Source organism: Mus musculus, chromosome X, assembly GCF_000001635.26.
Source record: "Mus musculus strain C57BL/6J chromosome X, GRCm38.p6 C57BL/6J".
Taxonomy (NCBI): Eukaryota; Metazoa; Chordata; class Mammalia; order Rodentia; family Muridae; genus Mus; species Mus musculus.
In genome coordinates, this window is record NC_000086.7 from 61780659 (window position 1) to 61789236 (window position 8578).

At 35.7% G+C, this 8578-nt stretch overlaps 1 pseudogene; it reads left to right on the forward strand.

Moving 5' to 3' along the window:
- Gm7327 (predicted gene 7327) lies at positions 4702–6332 on the forward strand (annotated as a pseudogene).

Sequence of the window (8578 nt, forward strand, 5' to 3'; positions counted from 1 at the left end):
GGATGTGGAACTGTCGGAGGGTGGACCAGGAGGGGAATAAAATCTAGAGTGTAAAAAAAAAAAAAAAAGACCTGCTTTCTGAGTTATTATCAGTAATCAGTAATTACAATTCCTCAAAAATCATTGTCTTTAAATGAGGAGGTGCTTCCTTCCCTGTACACAGTGTGAGAGCATTCATCTCTCATGATAGTCCTTCACATTAGATACATTTCCAGGGTTAAAAGCAAAGATGATCCTACTTCCTATTTTCCAAATTTGTGTTACAGTGATTTTAGGTACTATGTTTCATTTGTCCTTTCAAAGTTACAAATCTGAGACTTGTACAGTTGATATAATTTTTGAAACACTGTCATATAATTTCCCCAAATAAGCTGAATGTCAGTGTCACATGTAACTTACCTATGCATGTTTGGATTTTCTTTCTTATTTGGTTTGATCCTTAAAAACATTTAAAATGTCATATTTACTTACTTGTGTGTGTGCGTGTAGGGGCATGCATGCAATCTCACATATGTGGAGGTTAGAAGACAATTTTCAGGAGTCACTTCTCTCCTACTATGTGGGTCAAACTCAGGTCTTCAGGCTTGGCAGTAAATACCTTTATCCATTGAGTGAAATCTTGATGGATACATACTTTGAATGTAGTTAGGGATTATGCTGGTTTGATAAAGTCATGGGTGTAGTTTTCCTATAAGATCCAAGGCCTAATTAGCACTTGGGTAGTTGGGGAGGTTTCCAGTACCAGCCATAATTTCAATCTTTTCAAATGATTCTTCTGGCCAATTTGAGAGCTATTTGTTACTACTAAGGTATACATGGTACAATGGCACTCTTTGAGTTATTTCACCATGCTGATTTTTGTTGTGATCCATAGGTATCATAGGTGGGTAATATTATTGGTTGTTTCCCCCACTTTAGAAGCTTGTGTGATACTTTTTGGTACCATGAAAGCTAGTGTGCAGGTAGGAGGTTTTCAGGTCATATTCAACTCAGGTCCTCTAGGTGCTGTGTCTGAAATGCAGTTTTTTCAGCAATAGAAACTTACCTTCCACAACTGGAATGCAACCAAGTGCAACTCTAATAGTCTATAGAGTTTTGGAAGTATCTTTGATAACCTTGACTGACAATTTAAAAGAGGACTTCTCATGCCTGGTGTTGGGGTTTTATTAGATAGTCTTTGGCTCTTGAGGGAACATTGCCAGCCTAGATGAAAAACTTTATATTTAGTTTTGTCTAAGAAAAGCATATCCTGTATATACTTACAATCTTAAGAGCCTGCTTATAGATAAATTTAAAATTAAAAATTTAAAAATTACATAGATTTTAAATTATGAAATGAAATTTATTTTTAAATAAAAATATTTATATAAAATTTGTTCAATGATTTCTAATATAAAATTATATATTGGAGTCTTGAGGAGAGTTGTAGATATCTCATTTGGGTCATGTAGAAGATTTGTTATCAATGCTAAGAGATCTATTTTTGGAAAGATATTTCTAGAGTGTGATTAATTCTGATATCTTTATGTCCACACCTCTTTATAATGATTTATTCTTAGCTTTTTGTTAGATGTCATTACTATTTATATGTTTGATTTGGTATTGTGAACATCTTTATGGGGCAAAAGGCATTGAAAAAGTTGCTGTCTGTAAACAACTTTTCCTCTTTCACAGTAACCTGGCACTTGTCCCTTTCCTCTGAGTAATGAGGATTATTGATTTGGCTTGTTTATGACATGTTCTTCCACATTAGGAAAGTTTATCTTATCTTCCATTCAGACTGTATTTTCCCTCCAGATTTACAAAGCAGTACCTCTTCTGTACAGGTGCTTTTATCATGCATCAATACTGGAGGACAGTGGTACTCAGGTACGATTTTATAATGTTGGGCAGAAGGAAATAGTGATCAGAATATATTTTATAAGAAACATTTAACTTTCAACAACAGTAAGAAGAAGAATTTTGCAATGTGATGCATTGGGAAAAACCATTTCAGTTGTTTGGTTTCTTTGTGGGTAAGTGAAGGATTGATAGTGCAGTGAAAGAAACTGAATTGTCATAAATTGTTTAACAAATACAGAATTGTGTAGTCATTACATGTAATGTTAAATAAGATTTATAATGTAATCATTTCTCTGTAGGCTTAATGAGAAGACATATGTAAATATGTAGAAAAAGAACTGATGTTTATGATGGATCATAATTATTATCAGTAAGCTATTATTTCTTATTCAAATTACTTTCAAAGAAATTGCTATTCCTCCTTTCACCTCATAATGTTGCCCCAAATGAAGAAAAAGACTATAGTTACTGAACTGCATTTCTGCTTCTTTAAAATATAATTTCTCTTCATTCAAGCTGAACTGGGTTTAAGTGTTATCTTGTCAGATTCTCAATCCTGTAACAAATGGCTTGAATAGGTCAATCCTTAAAAAGAAGTTATCTCCTTGGATATCCTGAAAGTTTCAATCCATACTCAGTTGACATGCTATTTGGAGGCCAGTAGTAAATAGTACATTGTTTTAAGAGTATATGATTGAGAGATTCTTATGTCATTGTGGCCATGAAACAGAAAAAGAGAGGAACATGAAGGGTTTAAGTTTGTATATCCCTTATATGGGCAGGCCTGCAGTTACCCATCTTTTGTGCATGGACTTTACCTCAAAAATTATTGTGCCTCTCATTAGCATTGTGAGCTGGAGACCAAGCTTTCAATGTGTATGCTTTTAAGAGGGTTTCTAAAGTTTGTTCATACCAGTAGCATGTTCCTTTTAGTGCTAAAGTTATACCTAAATAGGTCTTAGGAGCCATGCCAATTGCTAGATGTTCATTTCAGTTTAATGTGCTCACTTTGTAATGCCAGTAGGAATATTCAAAGAACATATTACATTTTTATTTTGTCTTGGTAGGACTCTGTGACCTCTCTTCTAGCCCTGTACCATAATGATTGCAGTTACATTCCAATTTATGATTCTAAATGATCGTATTTGATGTAGCCACCTACATTTTCCCTCTCAGAAGGCAATCATGATGAATTCCATGTTCTCTTGTTCTTAACAAGCCTTGGGAAGAGCTTACATTTGCCTGCTGTGCTCTCCAAACTTATTGCTTCTGTACTTCATTCTTCTGTTCTATAAGCTTAATTCTCATAATTTCTGACAAATATTTTCTCATAACAGTGTTTTATGATTTTAACCCATACTGGTGGCCTTGTCTTATCTAATAACAGTAACCAAGACAAAACCAAAACCAAAAATAAACAATAGCAAACAAAGAAACAAAAATCCCAACTTGTCCTACAGGAGTAGAACTGATTCCTTGGATTCAACTACAAATGATCACATTTTTGATAATTTCATATTTGTTTAATTTTGCTCATTCTGTCACCTTACTAGTTAACTAGTCTAGCATGTATCAGGAAAATGAATTTTGGTAAATCTACTAATAAAAAGAAAAGCTGCCATAAACTTAGTACTTAATAGGTATTCATTGTTTCTACATGCCTTGGGTCTTTTTATCAATATAGAAACTCTTAGAGTCATGTACTTACTATTCAATAGCTGTGTGGCTAATAAAAATTTGAATGAACATTCAGGAGATGAAACAATATTCCGTGTCCTACAGGTATATAGCATTCTCTTAGATCCCAAGCCTAATCTTTTTTTTTTAAGTATTCATTTTATTTGTTTACCTTTCACATGATATCCCCCTTCCTGGTTACCTCTCCACAAACCCCCCATTCCATCCCACCTCTCACCTATTCCTGTTGCCTCTATGAGACTGCTCCTCCACCCACTTACCCACTCCTACCCCACCACTCTAGCATCCTACTATGTTGGGGCATTAAACCTCCACAAGACCAAGGGCCTCCCTCCAATTGATACTAGATAAGGTCACCCTCTGTTATGTATGTATATGTTGCCATGGATTCTTCCATGTATACTCTTTGTTTGATGGTTTAGTGTCTCAGAGCTCTGGGTGCTCCCATTAGTTGACATTGTTCTTCCTATGGTTGCAATCTCCTTCAGCTCCTTCACTCCTTCCTCTAACTCCTCCATTGGGATTCCCATGTTCAGTCTGACATTTGGCTGTGAGTATCTGCGTCTGTATTACTCAGGTGCTGACATAGCCTCTCAGGGGACAGCTGTATCAGGCTCCTGTCAGCAAGCACTTCTTGCCATCAGCAATAGTGTCTGGGTTTCTTTTCTGCGGATGGGATGGATCCCTAGGTGGTGCGATCTCTGGATGGCCTTTCCTTCAGTTTCTGTTCCAAGTTTTGTCTGTGTCTTCCCTATGGACAGAATCTATTCTGGGTTAATATTTGTGAGATGGGGCCACCCACCCAAGGGTAATCTTGAAGTGTTACTCCCTATACTTTTAAGAATCTCTTGAAGAATGACACTGTTGCAAGAATTTTAATCTTTCATTATTTATTATGATTATAATTAACATGAATACTAATCATATATTTTATAAACACAGACTGAACATTTATTTTGTATCAGGCAGGTCTGGGCACTAGACATAAGCACCACTGAACAATTTCAGGATTTTATTCTGCTTAGAAAAATGTCATCTCAATATTTGTGGCACATATACAAAATCCCATGTGTTCTATATCATTTATTCTTCTCAATGTTTTGTAGATATAAATAATCATGAACTTATTTGGTGATATGGTATAAAAGAGGACAAAACACAGTGCGATCAGATCGATCTAAGATGGCGACTGTGGAACCGGAAACCACCCCTACCACTAATCCCCCACCTGCAGAAGAGGAAAAAACAGAGTCTAATCAGGAGGTTGCTAACCCAGAGCACTATATTAAACACCCTCTACAGAACAGGTGGGCACTCTGGTTTTTTAAAAATGATAAAAGCAAAACTAGGCAAGCAAACCTTCGATTGATCTCTAAGTTTGATACTGTTGAAGACTTTTGGGCTCTATACAACCATATCCAGTTGTCTAGTAATTTAATGCCTGGCTGTGACTACTCACTTTTAAAGGATGGTATTGAGCCTATGTGGGAAGATGAGAAAAACAAACGAGGAGGACGGTGGCTGATCACACTGAACAAGCAGCAGAGACGGAGTGACCTCGATCGCTTCTGGCTAGACACTGCTGTGCCTTATTGGAGAATCTTTCGATGACTACAGTGATGATGTGTGTGGAGCTGTTGTTAATGTTAGAGCTAAAGGTGATGAGATAGCAATATGGACTACTGAGTGTGAAAACAGAGATGCAGTCACACACATAGGGAGGGTATACAAGGAAAGGTTAGGACTTCCTTCGAAGATAGTGGTTGGTTATCAGTCCCACGCAGACACAGCTACAAAGAGCGGCTCCACCACTAAAAATAGGTTTGTTGTTTAAGAAGACACCTTCTGAGTATTCTCACAGGAGACTGCGTCATGCAATCGAGATTGGGAGCTGAACCAAAGCCTCATCAAAGCAGAGTGGACTGCACTGAAGTTGATTCCATCCAAGTGTTGCCAAGATATAAGAGAAGTCTCATTCGCCTTTGTCTTGTACTTCTGTGTTCATTCTCCTCCCCCACCCCCAATTTTTGCTAGTGTGTCCACTATCCCAATCAAAGAATTACAGTATACGTCACCCCAGAACCCGCAGATGTGTTCCTGGCCCGCTCTGTAACAGCTGGTTAGAATTACCATGACACACACATTTGCCTTTCCACAGTATTCGAAAAAGAACTTGCATTTCTATTACCTTAGCAGGAAAGATCTGGTTTTGCTCCACTCCATGCAGGAGCGGACTTTGCTGGTGTGAGAGTATGAGTACAGCTTTCTAGCAACCTTTTGTTTCCTTTCACAGCATTGTCCTTGCTGTCCTCTTGCTGATGGCTGCTAGATTTAATTTATTTGCTTCCCTCCTTGATAACATTAGTGATTCTGATTTCAGTTTTTCATTTGTTTTGCTTTTGTTGTTTTCCTCGTGTAACATTGGTGAAGGATCCAGGAATATGACAGAAAGGTGGAATAAACATTAAATTTGTGCATTCTTTGGTAATTTTTTTGTTTTTTGTAACTACAAAGCTTTGCTACAAATTTATGCATTTCATTCAAATCAGTGATCTATGTCTGTGTGATCCCTAAACATAATTGTGGACTATAAAAATGTAACACCATAATTACATTCCTAACTAGAATTAGTATGTCTGCCTTTGTATCTCTATGCTGTACTTTAACACTTTGTATTCTTAGGTTATTTTGCTTTGGTTACAATGGCTCAAGTAGAAAAGTGGTCCCATCCATATTAAGACAGTGTACAAAACTGTAAATAAAATGTGTACAGTGAATTGTCTTTTAGACAAAAAAAAAAAAAAAAAAAAAAAGAGGACAAAACATTTGAATAGGAACCAAGGTATGGCTCTTGTTTGCTACCCCATTGAAATACAAAGTGCAGTCACCTACATTAGCCTCAATTTCCTGTCCTAAATAGGAACAATAATCCTTGCTTCTTCTGCTCACTGAAACTTGTAATCAATCTCTCTAAGCTGTGGGATTGTAAGTGCTTTCTTAAAGTTCTAGACAAAGAAAATGCTTTATTTGTTTTATTGCCAATTTGGATGGAAAACATCCTGATAGGCAGTAACAGAAAGTTGAAAATGAGTCAGAGAAACTAGAGCTAAGGTTTTATCTTTGAACCTCCTCTAACTGCTGTTGCTTCTTTTTTAGTTGTCAATTTAGGGTCATATATTCAATAATGTCTGGTACTAAAAAAAGTTTAAGATAGTAGAAAGTAATTGGAGATATTTAAAAATATAAGTACTATAGAGAGACATTAGTTAAGGGCTTTGTCTCTTGTCCTTGGGCTCCTTCAAACTACAGTGAGCTAGAAATAATGCAAGAAGTAAATGACTTGGAGAATATAGCTAAGTGATTCAGAACTTCAGCTAATGTTTATTGAACACATGGAGAGAGGGAAATAAAGATTCCTGATTTCATGGGCTTTGTTCTTGTAGAAGAGTCAAATCATTTTATTTATCCCCTCTGTTAGCAATTGTTCATGACGTTATCACTCACCTCTTATAATGGAAAACTGTAGAGACACTGGATGTGATCCTGTAAGGAATTTGGCCTTTCTAATGCCAGGAGCATTAAAGGGGAAGAGGTATAATTTAAGAATATTTTTCTCAGTGCTGTTATTTGAGGAAGGTACAGTCTGTCAAATTCTCTAAATGCTGTCATTAATACCCACCAAATTTGCATTGTATAGTTTATTCTAATTTAAAAAAATTGGAAGAATGTTTTGTAGTGAATGTGTTTTATAACTATTTTCATTTGAATACAGTGGATACCACAGGACATTGACAAAATAAGGAATAGGATACAAACATTACAGGAGAGACAGGGAAAGAGAATCAGCAGAAATGAAAAGTTACAATGCACACTAAAGAAATTTCAGGCTGCCAGTCGAAATCCTTGCTGTAATAAATTCTTTGTGTGTGTGGTTGGGGGGGGGGGTACATAGTATTTTGCAGTGTACAATGTTCTCATCCATTAAAACAAGTTGTATTGTTTGCATCTCTTATTGATGATTGATGGCTAAAGCAGTAGATTTTTGTTTGTTTACACCCTGGTAAATGTCTTCATCTATTATTTTGTTATAGAAACATTTTGCAAAGGGGGAATACTTCTCTGGAATTTGATAAGGGTTGTAGGGTACTGTGATTAAAGGTTTCACAAAGAACAATCTGTAATTTAGTTGGAAATTGTAAATAAACTCATGAATAACAATGTTTAGGGAAGGAATTCAAATAGTCTTAAAGATATTAATCACTCTTACATACTTGAATATAGTTGTGTTGGAAACTTCTTCTGATGTATTTGCTTTCTCAGACAATTTATTGTTCTTGAGCCTCAGAGAATATTTGTTTTTTGTCCAGAGAATATTTGGTTTTTGTCCATTACAATTGATTGAATCATGAATATACATGTCTAATTGGACAGAATAGGAAGCTGAGACACAACAATTATAGTCATGCAAATAGTATTCATAGTTCACACCTAGATCAATGTCGTCTTTACCCTACGCCTTTGTATTTCCTTCCTGTGCAACTGTTCTGTTGTTATGAGTACCTCCAGAGTTTAACAGTATGGTTAGTAACAAACTGTAAGCCCTATACTCATTCTATATAAAATGTAGTAGCTCTGTCACTGATTGTTGGCATACAATACCAGCCAAAGGTATCACTTATTGTTCAATTTAAATATCTACCTCTAATAAAATGTATAAAATTAAATATATAAAATGGAAAACGTATAAAAATGTGTAAAGGGGGTACAAAATTCTTTGAAAACTTCAGGCATTACAAATATCAAATTGCAACTGTCCTTTGCTGAAATAATCTCTGCTCTTCACCATCTTTAAGGAATTTTTAATGCTCTAATTCTTGTGAAGGAAGAACCAATTTTCATATATTTATGATCTGTTATTTTCCCTGTGTATTGCTGTGCAGCATTAAGTATTTAGCCTTTTGGTTAAGCTGGTTAATAATAATGTTGTATTATAAAGTGCTAAGACTATGATAATGGTAGAATATTTCTATCAGACAAT